This window comes from Sceloporus occidentalis, unplaced genomic scaffold, assembly GCF_023333645.1.
Source record: "Sceloporus occidentalis isolate IW3139 unplaced genomic scaffold, rSceOcc1.0.p SCAF_77, whole genome shotgun sequence".
Taxonomy (NCBI): Eukaryota; Metazoa; Chordata; class Lepidosauria; order Squamata; family Phrynosomatidae; genus Sceloporus; species Sceloporus occidentalis.
Genome location: NW_028317057.1, coordinates 3,114,584 through 3,137,614, shown reverse-complemented (window position 1 = coordinate 3,137,614; position 23,031 = coordinate 3,114,584). Strand labels below are relative to the sequence as shown.

Below are 23,031 nucleotides of genomic sequence, written 5' to 3'. Positions count from 1 at the left end.
TTGCTTTTTTAAAAATTAGAATATTTCTTAAAAAAATAAAATACACACACATATATATATATATATATATATATATATATATATATAATGCCCATGAGACTGGGGCTAATGGGTTACTAAGACAACATATACTTAATGAGACAATTATACTGGATGCAGGGGATGGGTTAACCTTTTATGTCTTTGTTGTCATGAATTAAAGTAATGCGTCAGGATATGATGTCACATCCCTGAGATCTACCATATACCTCCCAATAGCTGCCCAACTGTCCTGCATTATGAAGCAATGTGGGCTGATTGGGGAGATAAGAAGATCACGCCTGACCAGCCCTGGGAAGTAAAAAATCAAAGGAGGTCTGTGCTGTTGCAATTCCTTTTGGAACACCTTGCATGATATGATATTCCGGGTATCCTGTTGTATAAACTGTGTCATACAGTAATTCTTTTCATAGATATCAATCAAGGTCATAATTTATAGGTAATAAACGGGGCATATATTCATATTTGCCCAATATTTACTCAATATTACCTTATTTCCAATATGGGAAGGCCCCTGTTGATGTCAATTTATCAGGGATTAGGGTCATAATAAATCATTATTTTTTTCAAGCTGAAAAACAGGCACATTTTCAATTCTACACCACAGTGAACAACAGTTTGCTATTAGTTAGTGAAATGTGTGCCGCACCTGCCCCAAATAACAAGAAGTCAATTTGTATTATATGCTGAAATGCATGTGCTCCATCAGAGCCGGCCTTAGGTGTTCTGGCGCCCTGTGCGGACTACTCCTCTGGCGCCCCCCCATCCCAAAAAAAGAAAGGAATAAAAACTTGTAACAAAACTTGTAACAAAACCCCAATCACTATATACTACGCCAAACATTGATGTGGTCTAGGCCTACCACTTAATTGTCTGGCTTAGTAGTAGGGATGCTCCGAAACGAATTCTGGACTGAAACCGAAAGTGCAGCATTTACCTGGCCAAAACCGAATATGACCCCCCCAACACCATAAAAAATCTAACACTTTTATTTAAAGTAAGTAACACACCAAAATAGGAGAAAACAATTAAATAATATTATATATATATATATATATATATATATATAAAGTCCAAAAATAGTTACCGGCACTCCAGGGACTTTCCAAATAACCACACAAACAACTTCGGTTTTCAAGTCTATATATATCATATATATATATGATTAACAGCAATCACATTCCTATTATGCCCAGGCATACCCAGATTCCAGGATTTACTCGCAGACTTGGCATGATAGGAGTATGATTGCCCTATCTACCCCTTCTCACTCTCTTCTGCCGTATCTACCCCTTCTCACTCCCTTCTCCCTATCTACCCCCTTTCCCCTGTCTCACTCCCTTCTCCCTATATACGCCCTCCTAACTATCTACCCTTTCCCTCTTTGAAGTTCACTTACCTTCCAGGAGTCCTGCGGTGGGGGTGCAAGGCCTCTGCCTCCCAGCTCTGCCACTGTATGGAACAGTATAGAATGATGGGAGTTATGATGTACTTTTAGAGCATAATTAGATCATGAAAAAGACATTGGAAATGGTACAGCATAACACCCATCACTCTCACACACTTACCAATCCACACATATACTAATCCACACGCATACCAATCCACACGTATACCAATCTACACGTATACCAATCCACACGTATACCAATCCACACGTATACCAATCCACACATATATACCAATCCACACGTATACACTAATCCACACATATATACCAATCCACACATATATACCAATCCACACATATACACTAATCCACACATATATACCAATCCACACTTACCAATCCACACACATACCAATCCACACATATACCAATCCACACATACTAATCCACACATACTAATCCACACATATATACCAATCCACACAGATACCAATCCACACACATACCAATCCAGACGTATACCAATCCAGACGTATACCAATCCACACGTATACCAATCCACACATATACCAATCCACACATATACCAATCCACACATATATACCAATCCACACATATATACCAATCCACACATATATACCAATCCACACATATACACTAATCCACACATATATACTAATCCACACACATACCAATCCACACATATACCAATCCACTCTCACTGAATGCTTTCCTACCTTTCCTCTTTTCTCCTTACAGCTCCTTTTCCTCCTCTTCGTTCTTCTTCTTCAGTTCTTCTGTCTTCTTCCGGGTCAGAGGGCACGGACAGCGGTGGGCGCGGCTTCAGTGTTGTGCGCCGGGATCTGACAACAAACCCCGGCGCACAGCAGCTGTTGCCGCGCGGATCACAAGGGAGCGGTATCGGTGGTCTTTAACAGACCTCCGGCTCCCTTGAGTGATGTTAAGCCGGGTTCAAGGGAGATCCTTGAACCGGCTTAAAATCACTCAAGGGAGCCGGAGGTCTGTTAAAGACCACCGATACCGCTCCCTTGCGAGCCTGGTCCTCCAGCGGCGGACATTACTGTCCGTCTCTGGAGGGGTGCCGGGTGCCCCCCTGATGAGCGGCACCGGGTGCCGCTCGCCCCCCCCCGCTAGGTACGCTGCTGGCGGCAGCGGTACGCTACGGTGGCGGCGGCGCCCCCTGGAGTGTGGCGCCCTGTGCGGTCGCACAGGTCGCACACCCCAAAGGCCGGCCCTGTGCTCCATAGATGGAAATTTACAATGCAACAAATCCCAGCATAGGGGAGATCTGAGGGGCGGAGTTGGCCCTTCATACAAGATGAGAATGTTATCACAACTCATAAGCCTATGGAATTGCAAAATAATTCACTTCTCCCTCCAGACAGTAAATGTCGCTGTTGCCTCGTGTACACATGGATAACATTTCTCACCTTTGACAGGCAGGGCTGATGACATTTTTTTAATAGCATTGAGGAATGGAGTTTATTTCTGTCCGGACATGTTACAGCCCCGGCTCTGTGTCTTTTAAAAAATATTTCTGAATACAGCTTGTAAATGAATTCACCTTTATGTTCTAGATCTTTAGATCCTATAAAAGAAATATTGGATACAGCATGCGATCTACATCCAAGGAGGAACCTCTGCATATTGTTACAAAGAGCTTCAAGTATATCATTATTCAAAAGTAACCATACCCTCACAATGTAAAACGTGTTTCTTTTATTGAAACTTAATAAAAAAAAGCTTACTCACTCTGGCAATAATAAACAAATTTAACACACATGGGCATCTGCCGGGGACGAGGCACTTGCCCCCCCACTTGAACATTTTTTTGACTTACATTTTTCTGAAAAAGGATTTTGTATTATTTAATTTATCCTACCAAGCAAGGATAGTTCTGGACAACCTGCACAATTATGGATAAATCTCTTTCAAGCTCTCGTGCCTCCAGTTTCATTTACACACCAGGTCTGCCACCAAATGCATGATCGCAACTCAGCAGAATATCAGAGAGGAGCCGTAACGTGTGTGTCTAGACGTAAAATAAGGTCGCCACACTGCATTACCACGCATATCCCTCTCCAGGAGATCCCCGAGGAGAAGTGCCCGGGGAGGAATAAAAAATAGACAAGTGTGTCTGTCTGTGTACTGTACAGGTGAGGGTACAACAGCATCAATTACGATGACCAATGTTTTAAATAGTTTGAAAAATAGTAAAACATATCTTCGAATGCTACGAATATACACCCGTTTCAGGCGAATATTCATATACGTTCCGTATTTGTTTCTCTCTTGATTTTCATGCAGCTTTCTAATAGTAGTCTTCCGTAGTATAGCAGGGCTTACGGAAGTCCACAGGATCGCGCCAGGATTTAAAGGTCCATGAGAGTGACTCTGTTGGTCGCTGGCAGGGGACTCGTCTGGCATCAACCAATAAAGGGCAATCTTATGGACCTTTAAATCATGGCGCCAAAGCCATTGGTCTCCTTAGGCCAAGTTGCTCTGAGGTGTACCTGCCAGGCCAGGTTGCTCAAAGCAGTTGTCTCAGACTTTAACAGACCTATAAATCCTGGCACGATCCTCCAGATTAACTTCTGATATACTACAGAAGACTTAAGATAGGCAGTGGCTTGTAGGAGATATTTAGGGATTTTGTCTTAACTATTGGTCTAGTAAACACGAAGACAAACACAAAGAAATGAAGATTCTTTGTGTGCGTTTATCTGCCTCCATATTCGTTTGTTCGTTAACATTTGTGTTAGTTTTCATGTTCTCCTGAATACGAATGCACAATAATTATAATAATGCAACAAACATAATTTTCAAAATATATTTTTAAAATAATTCTATGCTTTACACTTAGAAATAAAATTTTAAAATAATCCCCATATGTTACACTTAAAAATATATGTTTTTAAAATAATTTATTGCAAGATATTGTATTTATTTTTTTGCTGTTTAATATAGTAGTTTTGGTCTCATATTATACATACTGCCACCAGGCAGATTTTTATCACAAGGATTATTTTGAATGTAATTTATTTGCTTGTTGGTAGCACTAAACATGGTTTAAACATGGTGATTCTGACCATCAAGACAAAAAAGTATAAAAATGAGGTGAAGTGTCTCATGCACAAGTTAACAAGGAAGTTCACGGCCTAAACACACATATATACAGACAAACACACTCATAGAAGTACATGTGCGTACAACAGGCAACAGATACATAAAACCTGCTATACCTGTTTCCTTAAACAATAGTTCTCACTGAATTGCTGACATTGAAGTAGCATAGCTTCTAGTGAATACAAGTAAAGCTAAAAACTGAAATGTGACCACTGAAGCACATTAATCTTGCCGCAAGCATCGCATAGAAAATGTGGGTTTTTTTAAGAAGAAGGTTTTCAGAATAGATACTTTTAAAAGTAATAAAAACAGAAGCCATAAAAAAGTGCTGCTCTATTGGATTATAGATGAATGGAATCTTTCAACTCGCCAGGATGGCATTGAGCCTCAAGCATCACACTAGTTCATGAACAAGGCATGCAACAAGTGTGATCTATCCATATGACTATATCATATAATCTTTGGAAGGGGCTTCAAAGAAGTCCCAAAGAGGACATGGGGACAGGATTACCAGATTTGAAAAATGCTACTTGTACTTATTGCCAGTAAACTATTTTTCAAATATAAATGAGAATGAGAAGAAAATTACAGCTAAACATGAGCCCCGCCCAAATGTTAAAACAGCCTTGGTCGTACAAAAACTAAAGATCAGCTTTGTCGTTAGGTGGTTAATATGCATTCTTCTTTAGTGGAGCTGTCTGTGACAATAAACCGTGCCTTTTATCTGCTCCAGAAACATGTATGAACTCAAATTACTGTGTTCTGCTACCAACAGAAATCCAAACCTGATGTAGTAAAACTAAGCATATTCAGAATTATCAAAGGAGTGTTCTAATGGTATCATTAATTTTTTTGTTACATTCACTCCAAGGGAACGAGATAATACTGTTTATCAAAGCTTTGCTTAACAAGATTGTTTGGCTTCTTCCTATTGATAGGAGAATTGCATCGAGGCACTCGGCAAACATCATACTATGGCATTACAAAGAGGCGTTTTTCTGAGGAATGTAACTCAGAATGTATGGTCAGTAATAAGATCTAAGGTGTACATAATAGTGATAGCTATATCTCACATATTTTAGACAGGCTCATACAACCCAATTCTAAAATTTCTAAAACTATTGTAGTAATTGAGTGATGTGTAGTGATGTACAGTGACAGTGACAAAACATAGTTTTAGTTCAGTGAATGGGTAGTAAATAAGTGGAACAGCCTTCCAACAGAAGTGATAAAGTTTAATGCAATGGGGGGATTTAAACATGCAAGGAATAGGCATAAGGCATGTAAGTATTCATGTGAGTGTCCATTACAGTGGTGGGTATGAGTGTGTATCTGTAGGTGTGAGTGTGTATCTGTAGGTGCGAGTGTGTAAGTATTAGGGTGCATTGGTGTGTGCATTAGTGTGGGTGTGTCTAAGTGTACGAGTGTGCTAGTGCAAGTGTGTATGTGTGCTAGTATTTGTGGGCCTGGTCCCCCCAGCTAGTTAGTCCAACAAAATCCAGCCCTCCACACCAATGAAGTTGGACAGCACTACTTTACATAACAGTGTACAAATGATTATTTTTAAGAGAATTTGGGGAATTCCTGACATTTTACTGCCTGGAAAAAATGAAATTACACCCCTACCTCAATTTGATTTTAGATTTGGCATCCTGTAAGTGCACTTTGGCCCATCTGGTTGGCCATATTTTTAACCTATTATACGACTTCATACCTAAAACTACCTATATTTAGGATGTTTAGGCATATCCAAACAATGGTTACATTGTAAGCTATTCCACATATCTGTAACTGTCTGAGGGTAAAATACCATCTACTACATATTACCGTCTAACCATATAATGGCGTGTGGTGCTATTGGAGGTAGAGGCAAAGCCTGACCACCAAGCTTTTATTGTCATCATAAGGAGAGGATTGGTACAGACAGTGTCCGGAATCTGGGAGAATGGGGTGTGTAGTGCAGCTATAAGATGAAATTCACGTTCTATGTTCTATGAAGCGTCCTTATAGATTCCCCTCTGCCTATCTAGTTAATCTCATAAGCACTGCTATGTTGTAGTCTTGGGAAAGACACCGCCACCAAATGTATCGGTTTGTCTTAGTCTGTCAATTCTTGTCTTGTCATATCCCTTGAATTTATGTATTGTATTAAGCGCTGCGTAAACTGTTGGCGCTATATAAATAAAGGATAATAATAATAATAAATTAAGGCCTATAGAAGATTTAAATTGTTGTAGCCAAGAAAGGCTTAATCTGCCCCTTTTCCCTTACCAAATAAACTGGTAAGGAATTGGGGCCCAATGTAGGCACAGAGTTTGCAAGCAGTATAGAAGCTATCATTGTCCATACTCCTGCAACAGAGGGTCTCCCCTTAACAAAGACCATTTGGGCCACATACAGGATATAGGGTAGGATAAGTTGAAGTCTGCCCGCTATACTTTCAGTTAAAATCTAAATATTGCGATTTAACAATGTACTTGGTCTGTAAGAGATTGGGATAGTTGGCTCTTTCCCTGGTTTGGGAATAAGCACTGTTCTCACCCCTCTCAAGGTGTTTGCCAGGATCTCCCCCAGGAAGATTCCATTAAATAATTCCCTCAAAGTGCCAATTATATGCAGGCAGAGTATTTAATAAAATTCCCCCTAAAAACCATCTAGGCCCGATGTCTTCTCATTCTCGTGGTGTTTCATGGTATTGATTATTTAAGTATCATCCTGGCCAACTGTAACAAAGCAATCTCCTCCAATCTACCATCTGGGGTAGCCTGATACAATTCCTGAAAAGGAGTGTGGAAGATCTCCCCCATATCCTGTGATCCTGAGATAGTGGTACCCTCAGGGGAATGCAGATAACGAATATTGTGTTTTCCCTGTCTACGTTTATCCAATGACTGCTCTATTACCCCAGCTACAAAAATGTATTCTTTATGTAATCTAATTGTTGTCAGGCTCACTCCAATAATTGAGCCCCTAAGAGTTTCTTAGCCCGAGTGTATTCTAAATTGTACTTTTCGGAAGTATTGTTAATAGTATTATGAAACGTCTCTAATACCCGTAAATGCAAGAATTCAAATTTTTGCTGTCAATCCTTATTGAGTTTTTTCCACGTAGGAAACTTTTTATCTCCTTATGAAAGCCTTCACTGCCCCCCAAAAGAGAAAGGGTCCTGTAGATGTTGTGCATTGTCATTCAAATAATTACCCCACACAATTTCCAGGAAGTTCCTTGGAGAACTGTAAACCAGCATAACATTTAAAAAACATCATTGTAAATTCACGTGACTCTGCTGGGTTCCTGGGCGGAACAAGAGAAGAGACGCTGTGAGGGAGCAACGCAAAGGCAGCCTTACAGGCTCCCGCCCGCAACACCCGAAAAACCGCCCACGCCCGCAAGTGTTTTTGCATCCCAATGCAGTCCTCTAGCGCATGCAGAGTAGTATAATGCAGCAGAGTTCAGAGTGTGTTATGTATTACATGAACAATACAAACCAGGCATGTGGGAAGATCAAACGGTGCTCAGGAATCAAAGACAGGTATTTCAAACTAATTGTGTAAGATATGCTATGCCTTCCATTTTTAAGTAGAGCCTTTATATACTTCATGTCCAAATTGCATTTTCATTGTTATGTTGTTCCAAAGTAAAGGATATTCTAAAGTAAAGTATGTTTCAATATTACTATTATTATTATTATGTTTTACATTTCTTGCGAGACCGTGTAGGCCCACATTGTGAGGTAAATATGACATCAGAACACCCATATTTATTGCAGACACCACACTAAAACTTACTACATTCTACATGCAAAGTTTACTGCATTCTACCCTATTCTTTCTGGAGCACCGGTGTATCCTGTTGCGCGATAAGGTAATGAGTTCTTGCATTTGCAGTTCAAAGGTCCCTAGGTGCTATACGATACCTGGATAAAAAATGCAAGTTGATTCTTCACTTGAGATAAGCTTGAGCACAAAACAATGTTACTATGTATTTTTACCGTAATCACTATGCAATTATCTCCAGCAAATCCCTTCATGCCAGACTTGAGGTCTTCACAACAGTGGAAAAACATTCTGGACTTGTTTAACGTTTAGAGTGCCAACTACATAGAGGGCAAAGTGTGCAAAGTTAGCCCTGTACTAAGCGTTCCCCAAAAATCACATTTTTGTGATCTAGTGGGGCTACCCATCAGTCAGATGTTAAGTCAGTGGTGCCTCCAGCAATTTTAGTTTGGGAACATGAGGGAACAGGGATAAAAGTAGGGGGCAATTATAAAATGGTATACACATATTCATACATACATACACACACATATGTAAAACATTTGCAAAACAATTATAAATTAACAAAATTCTGGTTTCTTTACTTGCAGCAATCTCTGTGAAATATTAAACCAAGTTTATCTGCTTTAGATATGCCATTTTAACTATATGTGTACCAAAAGGCTTGCACCCGCATGATTTGTACCAGTACCTATATTACACACAGGATTTGCCCAGATTACATCCACAGAATTTAAGCAGCACCCAGATTGCTCCCACGGTGGATACTCTCTCTCTCCTTTTTCTATATCTCCCCCCTTCTCTTTGATCACCCCCTTCCTCACTACCTCTCCTAGTTCTCTTTATCTCAACCCTCCATTTTCTTTTTAGCCCTCCCCCTCTTTCTCTTTATCTCTCCTTTCTATCTTTCCCCTCTTTATTTCTCCCTTTCTTTTTATCTTTCTTTGTTGTATTTATCTCCTCACCTTTTGTCTTTATCTCTCCTCTTCTTTCTATCTCCCCTTTCTCTTTATCTCTTCCCTTTCTCTCCTTTTCTTTGTCTCTCCTCCTCTTTACCTCACCCTTTTTCCTGTCTCCCTCTCTCTTTATCTTTCCTCTTCTTTATATCTCCCTTTTCTCAGCATCGCTCCCTTTTGTCCATATCTCTCCCCTTCTTTCTCTTTTGTCCAGGGGCGTAACTAGAAGCCTCAGGGCCCCGGTGCGAGAATTTGTTAAGGGCCCCCCACCCCAATCTACCCTCTTCTCACACCATCTACCCCCTCTCCCCCCCATTCTCACTATCTACCCTTTCCCTACCCCCCATTCTCACTATCTACCCTCTCCCTACCCTCCCTTCTCACTATCTACCCTCTCCCTACCCCCCCTTTGTAGGTCACTTACCGTGCAGTCCTGTGGTGGGGGCGCGAGGCCTCTGTCTATCTTTTCCCTTCCTGTATACCTCCTCTCATTATTTTTATTTATCTCACATTTTCCATTTCTCTTTATCTCTCCCTTTACTCATCTCCCCCTTTTTCCACTTTCTCCCCATCTTTCTCTTTTTCCTCGTCTCTCATTACCTCTCTCCTTTCTCGTCATCTCAACTTTAAATTTTCTCTTTATCTTTCTATTTATCTCTTCACTTTGTCCCCATCTCCCTTCTTATTCATGATCTCTCCCCTTTCTCATTATCTCTCCACTTAATTCCTACCTATCTTCTTTTTTTATTGTCTCCCCTTACTCCCCATCTTACTCCTCACTATATCTCCCCTTTCTCACCATCTCTCCTTTTTCTCATCATTTCCCCCTTTCTCTCTCCTCCTTATTATCTCTCCCTTATATTCCTGTCTTTATCCTCATAACATACCTTTTCAGGTACTCTGGTGGGAGTGCAAGGTCTACACATGGCTTCAGTGCTGAGTGCCAGGATATGACATCATATCCCGGTGCTCAGATCAATAACCAGCATGCTTTGCGAGGAAGCAGGGAAACGGAGGTCTGTATGAACACACTTCACTATTCATATGTTTTGGGCCTGTTAGAGAGAGATCTATGTTCTCCCCAACTAGCCCTAATATTCCAGCGGCTTCCAGTGTTTCAGGTGGGGGGGGTCACCTGAAACACTGATATTATGAAGGAGGAGCCATAACCTCACTTCTAACTCATCTCACCAAATGGAATTGCATCATGGACAGCATCCCATTACCTGAAGCTCAGCATCTCCAAGACTGAGCTTCTGGTTATTCTGTCATCTCCTCAGTCCATAGTTGACATCCACCTGACATCTCTATCACTGTTGGAAATTAAGAAATATGCTCACAAGCCAAAATGTGCCACGTTGGTGTTACATTTGACTCTACTCTTTTTTTCACCCCTTATATCTATTCAGTCATTAGATTCTGCCCACTTCACCTAAGAGACATCTGTTGAATCCGGCTTTTCCTAACACAACAAAAAGCCAAAATACTAATCAATTCTCTTTATCTTGTGATATCCCGTCTGGAGTATTGTAACTACCTACTAACTAGTCTCCCCAATTCCACCTTTTACCAGACCAGTTTTCATCTGCTTCCCTGTCAGCCACTCAATTAGCTCCATCTACCTTCCAGAATTTTAAACTCTTAATCCTGGCCTACAGAGTCCCTAACAACTCTACGTTGCCCTAAAAATACTCTCCTAACTGCCATCTTCATTCCTGCAATGACTTGTGTCTCTCTTCTAGCGTTATAATCTCTGTCCACTGGTGTACTACATTATATAGTGCCATCATTTTCTGCAGTGCGGTACACTGGTACACTAGTACACTCAGGGCCGGCCCGACAATGGAGCCGAGTGGGGCAACCGCTTCAGGCGGCACTTTTGAAGGGGCGGCACTTTGCCGCCCCAAGCCCTTTTTTTTTTTTTCTTAAAGCGAAAGAGAGAGAAAGGGGCTCTCTCCCCTGCGGCGAGTCTCCCTGTTCGGTCTCGGTGCCGGCTTGTAATGCTGAGGGCCGGAAGATTACCTCATTTCTGGCGCTCAGCATTAAAAGCCGGCACCGAGACCGAACAGGGAGACTCGCCGCAGGACTGCTGAAAGGTAAGTACAGGGGGGGGGTAAGGGTAGATAATAGGGAGGGAGGCAGGGGAAGGGTAGATAATGGGGGGGGGCGGCAGGGGCGGAGGGAGAGGAAGGGTAGATAAGGGGGGGGCGGCATTTTAAAATTCACCCCAGGCGGCATTTTGTCTTGGGCCGGCCCTGAGTACACTAGTATGCCAGCACCTTGGGCTTCTTATCTAAAACAGCCTTGTTAAACTGGTTACTTTTATGTGGTGCAAAATCTTGTGATTAGCTAAATTCTACGTCAAAATCCTGGGAGTGTATAACTTGCTGCCTATACCTGTTCAATATCATGGCTATGTCTGACCTTTTAGTTGAAAGCTAGGCTGGATAAGAATTATGGTAGTGTACAGCTGATTTTCAAATAATAGTTATTAGGTGTGTGGAATCTTAGGATGTGGAGAGTGGGTAGGAAGAGGTTAACTGTTTCTGCTATTTGGTGATAAGAGTCTGATGCACTGGGAGGTAGTATTGTTCTGTTTAGGAACAGGATATTTATGGTTGAGGGCATAGGTCAAATTACACAGCTGGTGAGAAACTGGACCATAAGTGTGGGCTCAGGGTCAACTTCCGGGCACAGGATGTCTGCTTTAATTAACTGAAACCCCACCCATATCATACATATTAATGATATGTAGGTTAGGCTTTTGCCTTTTATGGTAAACCCAGAGATATTACAAGTGTGCCAGCCCTTTTGTAGGAGTTTACTTATTTCTTTTGTTTTCAATGTATATATAGTGTGTGAAAATGTAAAGCTGTTAGATTTGCCTGCTTTTGTGCAGATCTCCCTGCAGCTGCTTGTATCCGGAATAAACTTTTATACATTCAAAGAAGTCTGGTGGTCAGCACAACGTTTGATTTCCACAACAGTTTTTGGCGTAGTCGGCAGGATCCCAACATCCAGGAAACCTGATCGAACCTTTCCTTGGGACTCTCTCCAGGACACACAAACCCAGCGCGCTATTAAGAGGTAAGACACCTTTTGAAATGTCTATTGTTTGTGTCTCCTGCGAGTGGTATTGTTCCCTTGGAGGGTAAGATATTCCTGGTGACGGGATCTTTTTACTTTGAATGTATAAACGTTAATATTAAGATTGTATAAGGTGACCTAGGTCAGGGATATTGGAACTTGTGTGAGTGCTGTGTGACTGAGACCCAGGTGGGTCGGGACTGGGTAATAATCAGACTGCAGCCGCCCCAAGACCCCTGCTAGCCTTTCGGGTGTTGACCAGGGTATCTTGATTGCAAGGGTGGTCTGAGGAAAACCCAGTTGCGTGTTAAATTGAGGGCTGAATGAAGTGGTACACATGAGACCCCTGAGGACGGTTGAAGGACGGTCAGGTTATAATTGATAGAAGGTCCCGGGTATTAATATAAATACCTTTAAGGGAGGAGACTGGCCGTGGTGACGTTGATGTAGTGGACTCAGAGCAAGCGCAAGTAGATAATTGTGTCTAATTGTATCTGGTCCAGGGAAAATAAGTTCTTGGTGTATGATTGTGCAAAATTAGTTCCAAGGAAGTGGTGGTCCCAAGAAAAGGGAACCCCGGTTTGGTATTTAATTACCAGGAATTCACGTGAGGTATATAAAATTATTTATTGGAGAAAATTGGGCAATTCCCTGAGAAGGTACCTTTGATTAAATGTAATATGAAATTGGCACATAATGCAAAAGTCTAAGAAAAATTATTAAAGAAAAATGTTTAGAATTACTGGCATGCCTCTCTAAAAATAAAGGCGCAGAAAACTGAAGAAATGACGTCACCCTTGTATGTGTGTGAATAAGAATGCAATAGAAGTAAAGAGTGTATGTATGTATATATTTTCCTTTCTAAGATGTGCACAAAACTATTACGAGTGTTTGTAAGTTGTACTGTTATGAAAGTAAAAGGATGTAATGGGATGGGCTGCTATTGGTGGTGGTTCTATGAATGATTTGTAACTGGTATGATGTTATCATTGGGTAAAGAAATAGAATTGTTTGATTGTTCTAGAATTGTCAGATATTAATTTGAACATTCTAGGAAGTGGATAAGAAATTTGTAGTTATTGTAAATGTGGTTTATGTAAGTGTCAAACTTGCCTATTCTGTGCATAAAGGAACATTGAAAGAGACTGTAGCTTTGCTCCACCATAACGCCCATGCACAATTATACTAGCAAATAACAGCCTAATTATTTGATTATTATTAAAGTGATGTACAGGAAATGCATATTTAAACAAAATAGGCAAAATAATATAATTGTAACTTGATATTAGTTTTTCTTTTTGTATTTTGGGGATTACGTTTTGAAAATTCCCTGGAGTAATGTTTTTAAGTATGTACAGCATGCCTGACAGTTGCCTTAGCCTGGCCAGCTGGGAAAACTGAGGTAAACTATAAAAAAAAAAATAAAAAAAAAAATAATAATAATTCGACTTAAGAGTTTGCAGTAAGCAAAGTTGTATGGTAGTACTAACACTAGTGAATACAATGCGCATAAGATAACTGCTATCGTGAAAGTTGTTTCTACTCCAATCTGCTTTACCAGTGTGTGTGTGATACGAATGAAGTGTGAATGAATGTGGGATAGGAACATGGATATTGTTATAATGCGTGTAAAATGGATTAAGCAGATTGGATTTGGAAAATATATAATAGAATACACCCATATCCCTTCATTGGAATAGTTCCCTAACTGTATTTCTATCAGGAATATTTTTAGTATTAAATTTATGTGAGATTATAATTATGTTCATTAGGAAATATCAGTTTAGGACACAACGACATCCATATGTCAAGTATATTTATGTACGTGCAATGTCAGATTGTATTAGAATATTGATAAACTAACCATTATGATTTGAGTTATATCTCAACAGGGTTTTCAAGCCACCAGAACTCAGATCAGAAAGAAAGTTGAACGCCTGGTGACTGGTTACTTTGTAACAAGAATGTTCACATAAAGTCATGACTTGACTAATACCTAGGGGATTCATTTAGGTTATAAATTTATAAGGAAATCTTTGTGGCTTCTAAATCCACAGACACAGGTTCACATCTTTCTAGATTCTATCCCATGGAATTAAAATTTCTAAGTACTTTCTTTTTCACACTTAAATGAAAATAATTACAAAAATCTTGTGCTTGTATTCTCTAAGTATATTTGTACTTTCAGTCTATGTAATAAGTATGTCAATGCAATGTGTATTTAGATGTAATGTAAGGAGGTTTTTCTTTACGGAGTTATGTGGTAGATGTATGGAGCCGCCTACCAGTGGAAGTGGTAAATGCTGGTACAGTAAGGAAATGTAAAATACAGGACATGGGCATGTGGCTCTTGAGTCTATGACGGGACCGTGGGCTGATTGGGATATGAGCCTTATATTGGGAAAATGGACAGTGGATGGGCCGAAAGGTTCTTATTTGCTATCAAAATCATACAAGAGGACAATTTATAAATGTGGATATGCCACTAATTTAAGCATTGGAGTCTCGACATCTACAGGTCAAAGCTGTACAGCCAACAATATATGAAGAAAAATGTGCACCATATCCAATCTAGAGACTTGGTCCTTATTAACAGTTTCCAAAGGAACCGCACTGGAAAGGAGCTTATCAAGTATTATGTACAACACAGATTTGTTTGTTTCTTGGATCCATATCTCCCATTGCAAGCTTGCTCCTCCCCCAAAAGATTTAAAAGACTGAAATTCTCCTAGTAATTTTATATTTCAGATACTTGTTTTGTTTTATTTTATGTTGCTTAAGTAGATTGCATAATTAACATGTATTTTAACACAGAGAGAGCAGGAAGTTTAAAAAAAAAAAAAAAAAAAAGTCTAATTTTACAAATATTTGTTTTTCTATCCTTTGTTATTCTATTTCAGTGTTGTGAACGGAACTCATATATTGCTCTTGCCAATAGTTACGTTGAGAATGTACAAGATTCTCTGTATTATGATTATATTCATATGCCTCATAGTTCAGACAGGGTTGTTCCTTTTTATACCCGACCCATTATATTGCATTGTATTGTATTGATGAAATGGTAGGATTTAGAAATAAGACTCAAGTTTTACTCCCAGGTCTCCCTAAAACTCTTTATCCTCCCTTTCTGATGTCATAAATTGAGTATGGTCAGTGTTATAATTCTTCAAAGAGAAATGAGGAAGAATAACAGTAGTTCAGACCATTGGGGATTTGTGTTTAGAACGTACAAATATTGAGGGAGGTATTTTTGTAGGAACTAGTAAGTGTCACAAGTAATTGCAGGAATCAGGTGTCATTGTACATCTTGTTAATATTGCATGGGAAGAAGATGTTGGGTAAAGCACATATTTATGTGACATTAAATGGGTTTTATTAGGTGTGGAAATTATGCATTTACTAGATTACCTGAGAATTGTCAAGGATCATGTTATGTGACCTACATATTCCCTACAATAAGACATACTAAAGAAAGAGCAATAGTTGTATTTGGGGTTCATAGAACTAAAAGGCACCATAAAGACGAACCCACGTTTTCAGAAATTTTGGGTAGCTGAGAATTCCTTCCACTAGGGTCTAAGATAATTGGGGAAGAATCAGAGCTTTAACCATCATGTTAGAAATGGTGGCCAATTAAACAGAAAACACTCTCACAAGTATTACAGCAGAAATGCTAGCACTACGATTGGGTGCCATACAGAATCATATAGCTCTTCATTTCATTTTAGCTATTATGCTCACTAGTGGGCTCTGAATGTTGCACTTATGTTCCAGTCGTCTCTAAAAATGTTACTCCAGCGGTTAGTGAGATTAGGAAAGAAGTACTTGAAATGCAAAGTTCCCTGAAAATTTCTTCTGGGGATTGGGGAATAAGTAGTTGGTTTGGGGCGTATGGTTTGATTATAGGGGCTTTGTTCCTCACAACCATATTTGCCTCCATAACAGTGTTGAAACTTTTACTCCTTAAATGTTGGAATTCTGCTACCTCGTCTATTGCCCATTATCCTGTTCTAATTGGTAAGACCATTCATGAATGTCCCCCTAGTGCTAATGGAGATTCTAATATCAAAACCAAGAATACTCAAGAAATTACAAAACACGTTTATTATCTGTGTATGACGGTGACCAAGATTTGGCTGCCCACAAATGTATTAAACACAATGGGTGAATGCCTAAGAGTCATGCTTCATGGAATCTTTAAAGCATGAAAGGGGGGACTGTGGAATCTTAGGATGTGGAGAGTGGGTAGGAAGAGGTTAACTGTTTCTGCTATTTGGTGATAAGAGTCTGATGCACTGGGAGGTAGTATTGTTCTGTTTAGGAACAGGATATTTATGGTTGAGGGCATAGGTCAAATTACACAGCTGGTGAGAAACTGGACCATAAGTGTGGGCTCAGGGTCAACTTCCGGGCACAGGATGTCTGCTTTAATTAACTGAAACCCCACCCATATCATACATATTAATGATATGTAGGTTAGGCTTTTGCCTTTTATGGTAAACCCAGAGATATTACAAGTGTGCCAGCCCTTTTGTAGGAGTTTACTTATTTCTTTTGTTTTCAATGTATATATAGTGTGTGAAAATGTAAAGCTGTTAGATTTGCCTGCTTTTGTGCAGATCTCCCTGCAGCTGCTTGTATCCGGAATAAACTTTTATACATTCAAAGAAGTCTGGTGGTCAGCACAACGTTTGATTTCCACAACAGGTGTGCACTGATTGCTTGCTTTGTTGTATGCACATATTTCTCATTTCAGCACCACCCCAAAATCTTAATTTAAATGCTTTTTTAGGGTGTGCTTTGCTTCTTCTGTATTGTACAGTATTGTATAGCTGGTATGTCACCATTTCCTACACCTTACCACCAAAGGTGGCAGGTATCATCTGGCCCAGGAGACAGGTAAAGCCAAGTGGACTCTCTCACTGGTTCCCTAACTCCCTTTACTTCTTCTAGCCAGCAGCTTTGCTTTTACCGTGGGGTCACGTAATGGCCCCCTGACCCCAGAGCAGTCCAAAAAAATATTTTAAAAAACCAGCCTTTTTTTTTACCGCAGGGGACTTAACATTATGTTACGTTATCACGCCATGTTCCCACTTCTGTGTGTGGGCTGGTCCAAGTTGACGAATTTTGGACCAATGCGGGCAGTAATTGCCCACTTACCCCCAGGGCCAGCTCTTCCCTCTATACCCCTGTAACTTGTGGTGCATTTTGATTTGAAATACAAACGCTTAGAGCACTACATTCAGCTGTCATTGTTTTTGTTCTATTGTCACACTTTCCAGCTCATTAGTGTGTACTAATTTTCTTTTTTTAACGTTGCCTGCAAACTAGTTATTTTATTTGTACCGAAAATACATGCCATGTGTAAAAGACACTGAAGAAGCAATACGATCTGATGCAGCTAAAAGAAAACCTACACCATTTCTTTAACATTTTTTTAATTAGCTGTTTCCATTTTGAAGAAGCAAAATAATTAAATATTGAAAGCCATTGTCTTGGCCTTCGCCCGGTCTTAAGTGTATCCCAAGATGATATCTATTTCACTCTTCAAATTCATTGTATGTGAAGCTCAGATCAAAAGGTCATGCATTTGATTAGCTTTTTACTAGAACCAAATTACGCATATTATGTAAGCCATTACTCATTTGTTTTTCTACAAAGCGTGTAACAGGAAATCGCATAGTGATCCTTTCGCTAAGAACGTACCTTTTCTATTTCTATGGCACAAAAATAGTTGTGGAGGTAAGTGATACTAGACTATAGCACCATAATATGCTTGAAGGACACATATATAGAAGCATTCATATATTGTGGGATCCTGGCTACTGCAAAATGGCATAGTTTATATTTCTATTTTCAAATAAGGTTCACCCATATCCACTGTCACCTTCTAAAACCTTATTCCCAGCCGTAGGTGGTCATGTTCCCTTCTGATGAAAACTTGTCACTAGCCACCAGTAAGTGCTGAGCCCCTGTGTCCCACACACTGGAGAATGCTATCAGGGCCACGGTCTTGAAAAATCGGGGCGTTCCCACGCAAAGCGGGACAGTTGGGGGGCATGGATTGGGGAGATCAGGGACCTATAACCGGCACAACATTAAAGGAGTCTTGGCTGCTGTGCTCTCTATCACTGTGCACCAGCACTTGATGCCGAGCGCAGGGATATAATGTCATATCCTGGCGCTCAGCATCAATAGCGATGTGCACTGCCACAGAGCGGCAAAGGAGAGGTCTGAAGTGACAGACAAAGACCTTACACTCCCATGACAAGAAATAAAAAGTAGAGGAAGAGGAGAAAGTATAAAGGAAGAGGAAAAAGGTAAGAAACGGGGGGTGTAGTAGAGAATGGAGGTATCTGATGGGGAGAAAGGGGGTACATGATGGGGAGAAAGGGGTGCTGTAAATGGCCAGACAGTATGTGTGTACATAGGTAGTGTATGTGTGTGGGCAAGCGAGTGTAAGGGCATTGTATGTGTGTGTGTGTGTGTATGGGCAGGCGTGTTTATATGGGAAATGCATATGTGTCTATGGGCATTCGTGTGTAAGGACAGTGTATGTGTATATGTATGATTATGGGCAGGTGTGTGTAAAGGCAGACTGTAAGGGCAGTGTATTTGTATATGTGTGTTTATGGACAGGTGTGTGTAAAGGCAATGTGTATGGGTAGTCGTGTGTAAGGGTAACCTTTAAAATATATAGCAGGCACTATATACAGCACTTTTAGAAGTGTTACATAAGACGAGAGAGTCAGACGTCTCTGTCTTCAAGATGAAAAGACAGCTTACCCTAATGCATGATAATTGCAATAAATATTTAGCTACCTAACTCAGTACCAATACTCTGCATTCAGTCCATGTCCTGCACCTGATGTAGGTTCATGAAACCCTCGACTTTATTGTGCACATCCAGCTTCTGTTGCAATAGTTGAGTTGGAGCAATGGCCCACCCTGCTCTCCAAATGTACACTCCTAGGGACCCATACTCACATTATACATGCATAGAATCTTAAAGAAACATCTCCATGGGGCTATTGTGTCACCATATGTAAATAAAACTCGTTTTATTGATCCTTTACATGTGCTAATAGTTACATAAACAACTTTCAATAGGTCAAAATGTAGCATAAAAGCATTGGTAGAGCCACACTCTCTAGCGCGGCATTTAACCACACTCACTAAAGCAAAAATGTACAGTGTAACCGTTCGCAAAGGAGCGGCCAGCCTCCCATCCCAGCGGGCCCGATACAATGCAGCATAGTTAATGTATATATTGTACCTGAGGTTGCCAGCACAGCTAAGCAATAACCGCTCTTCCTTTTCAGACAGTTACTGTGTGTGATTAACCTGGTGTTGGAGTGCAAAACCTCAGCGTGTGCAAAACCTCAGCGTGTTGTTAACCTCTTCAGTGCTATAGTGCAAAACCTGCATTTGTGTGCAGTTAACCTCTTTAGTGCAACTTTTATATGTGTCTGTGTAAAAATACTTAAAAGGTTTTAGTTTAGGAGGGAATCTAACAGTAGAGGGTCAAAAGCTTAGATGGTGTGCGGAAGTTTTACTTTACTGAGAGGTTGGTAAATGAATGGGACAGCCTCCCAGCAGAAGTGGTAGAGTTTTAAAGTAAGGAGATTTAAACATGCATGGCATAGTCATAAAGCTAAGTCTAAGACAAGGCCAAGGACTGAGTCATTAGGAAAAACTGGAAAACCAGATGGGTCGAATGATTCTTATCCGCCATCAAATTCTATGTTTTTCGGGGTAGTTAATTTTTTAAATGCTGGAGTTCAAAACTGGCTTAAGATGTCTGAGGACTATTACTAATCCTATGTTGAGGCAATTTTTCTGCTGAACTCTATAGGAACCTAAGAAACATAGTACCTAGTGACCAGCAACCAAAATGCCTCATACATGACGCGGTGGATCTAATTTAATTATAAATATAAATTATATATTCATTAAGCTTTTTTTTTTCTTATAAACCACTGGCTAGTAGTAGTAGTATTTGTCCAGTATTGTACTTTATTGACCTCAGACTTCAGGTCAACATTCGTGAAGGTTAAAACATTGGCTCACAATGGATGAAGCAGAGTATAGTCATGAATTAGAAATCCATGCTGAAACGCTTTCATTCAGTATCATTTTATTGTTTTGTTTTTTCGTATATGGATTCCACAAAGGGGAAAACCATAACAAATCATTTCCTTCTAGGTAAGTAAATGTGAGGATGGTTTTTAAATATGGCCTTTTGTGGCAGAGACTAGAGCGACATATTCTAAGGTATTCAGAGCATTAAAGTAAAATTTGTTTAGGGTCTGCCATAACATATCTTAGGTTGTGGACAGAGATCATTTTGCTCATGGAGCACATTTTCAGGATAACACATGGTGTATTGCAGAGTGACACACAGAATTGGCTAACTTACCCTTGGCTGTGGTGGCTATCTTCATAATCCGTGCTTTCCTCTCCAATATCTGGAAGGGTAAGAAGCATGGACTTGGTGTTCAATCCAGATGTTAAGCTATCCTGAAGAAGCCTTGGTGAACGTGTGGAATGTCCAGGTGGCAAAATAGGCATTATAAGGCTGGTGTTTGACAGAGCTGGTCGTACAAAAATTGTGGTAGGTTGCACTGGAGTTACAGCTGTAGAATCTGGACCAGTCCATGATTCCTCGTAAGGCTGCTGAAAATGAGTCTCAAGTGTATTGGCAGCCGAATTAGAAGCCTGGGGTTTACTAGATTGAGATGGGCTACCGGGTGCAGAAAGGCCACCAAGATGAGTTATACTTTTCCCTGAGGAAACCCGTGGCAAGGAAGAAGTTGAAGAAGTGGCTGAATGAATAATGTTCAAAGGTGATGGAGGGGCAGGAAGTAGGAGAAAAGGTGTTTTATGGACCACTGGTATATTTGTGGGTCCTGTAGAAGACACTGGACCAGAAAAAGAATTTCCAGGAGCTGGAACAGGATTAATAGGGGATACTGAAGATTTGAAAATCTTAGCAAAAATGGTGCCCAAGTCCAAAACTGCAACCTTCATGTTCCGGCAGTAAAGCGATCAGTCTGAGTATAAACCGAAAAATCTTTGAATCAAATATAAATCAGCACTGTTAGGATAGTACCAATAGGTGTGCATCTCTTACCAATTCTGCAAGAAAGCTTTCTGGTTAACTTCACACAGCAAAATTGTAGTCGTTTAATGTTATTCACAGAGGTCTTTTGGAGTTACCTGAAAAAGTGGAAATATCTGTAAAAATAAGAAATAAATGCCAGTTTTTTGGGGGTTGGGTTCTGTTCAGCCTCTGTTTCTCCTAGATATTTTGCAATTATTATCTTCGGTATGTATGGCGCATGTCCATAGGCTTTCAAAATCCATAGATTGCAAACACGGAGGCTTGTCAGGGAAAAGGTGTAATATGTTTGCCCCTGTTAGAGTGAAAGAGCAGTCTGTTTATGTCTTGATTCAGTGGCTTGGAGCAGCAGACATGGGAGTAGAGGGGCGGGTGGTTGCTAAGATAAACAAAAAAAGAGAGACTGGTTATTGGGCAATTCCAGCTCTAGGGCCTGAAAGGCAAAGCTTTCACCCTGAGAGACAGGGAAAGAAAACAGATTAAGTCACAGACTCACAGCATTGTACTCACACAGTAGAAAAATCCAACCACTTAATACCGAGGGAGGGACTACCAGACATTCTCCTAGCCCTGACTCTCAGCAACATCAACTGGCAAAACATTCTGCACTGTAATTCATCAAAGGCTTGGCAAAGGGCAAAATGATAAGGGTTCCCAGCATCGTTTACAATGTAGCATTTATGTGTTCTTTTTATAGTATTTTTACACCTTACATTTTTTGCGTATTTGATATAGTGTGATACACAGTTTATACAATTTGTATTATTCGTGTTATTATTTAAATATTAGTAAATAACCAATTGTATATTCAATAACCAGTATATGTATATATACACTGTGTGTGTATATATATATATATATAGTATATATATGTGTGTTTATATATACACACATATAGCACATCCAGGGCCGGCCCAAGGCAAAATGCCGCCTGGGGCGAATTTTAAAATGCTACCCTTCCTCTCCCTCCGTCCCTGCCGCCCCCCCCCCCATTATCTACCCTTCCTCTCCCCCCCCCCCTTGTACTTACCTTTCAGCAGTCCTGCGGCGAGTCTCCCTGTTCGGTCTCGGTGCCGGCTTGTAATGCTGAGCGCCGGAAATCTTCCGGCACTCAGCATTACAAGCCGGCACCGAGACCGAACAGGGAGATTCGCCGCAGAGGAGAGAGAGAGGGGCGCCGAGCGGGTACTGACAGCTTGGTAAGCGAAAACCACTCGGCGCCCCTTTCTCTCTTTCGCTTTTAAAAAAAAAAAAAAGGGCTTGGGGCGGCAAAGTGCCGCCCCTTCAAAAGTGCCGCTTGGAGCGGTTGCCCCACTCGGCTCCATTGTCGGGCCGGCCCTGAGCACATCAGATCTCTTATACAAAATTATCCCTTATCAGAAATACTTCTGATCCCAAGCATTTCAGATAAGGGATACTCAACCTGTATGTATATGTGTATGTATGTATGTATATGTGTGTGTATATATATATATACATAGTGAAAAATGACCCATAACTACATTACACATTGCA

At 40.4% G+C, this 23,031-nt stretch overlaps 1 pseudogene; it reads right to left on the bottom strand.

Annotated features, from left to right (window-relative positions):
• Positions 1-21,425, bottom strand: part of LOC149285581 (protein FAM149A-like) — a 39,986-nt pseudogene extending 18,561 nt beyond the window's left edge.
• Between the last annotated feature and the right edge of the window lie 1,606 nt (positions 21,426-23,031).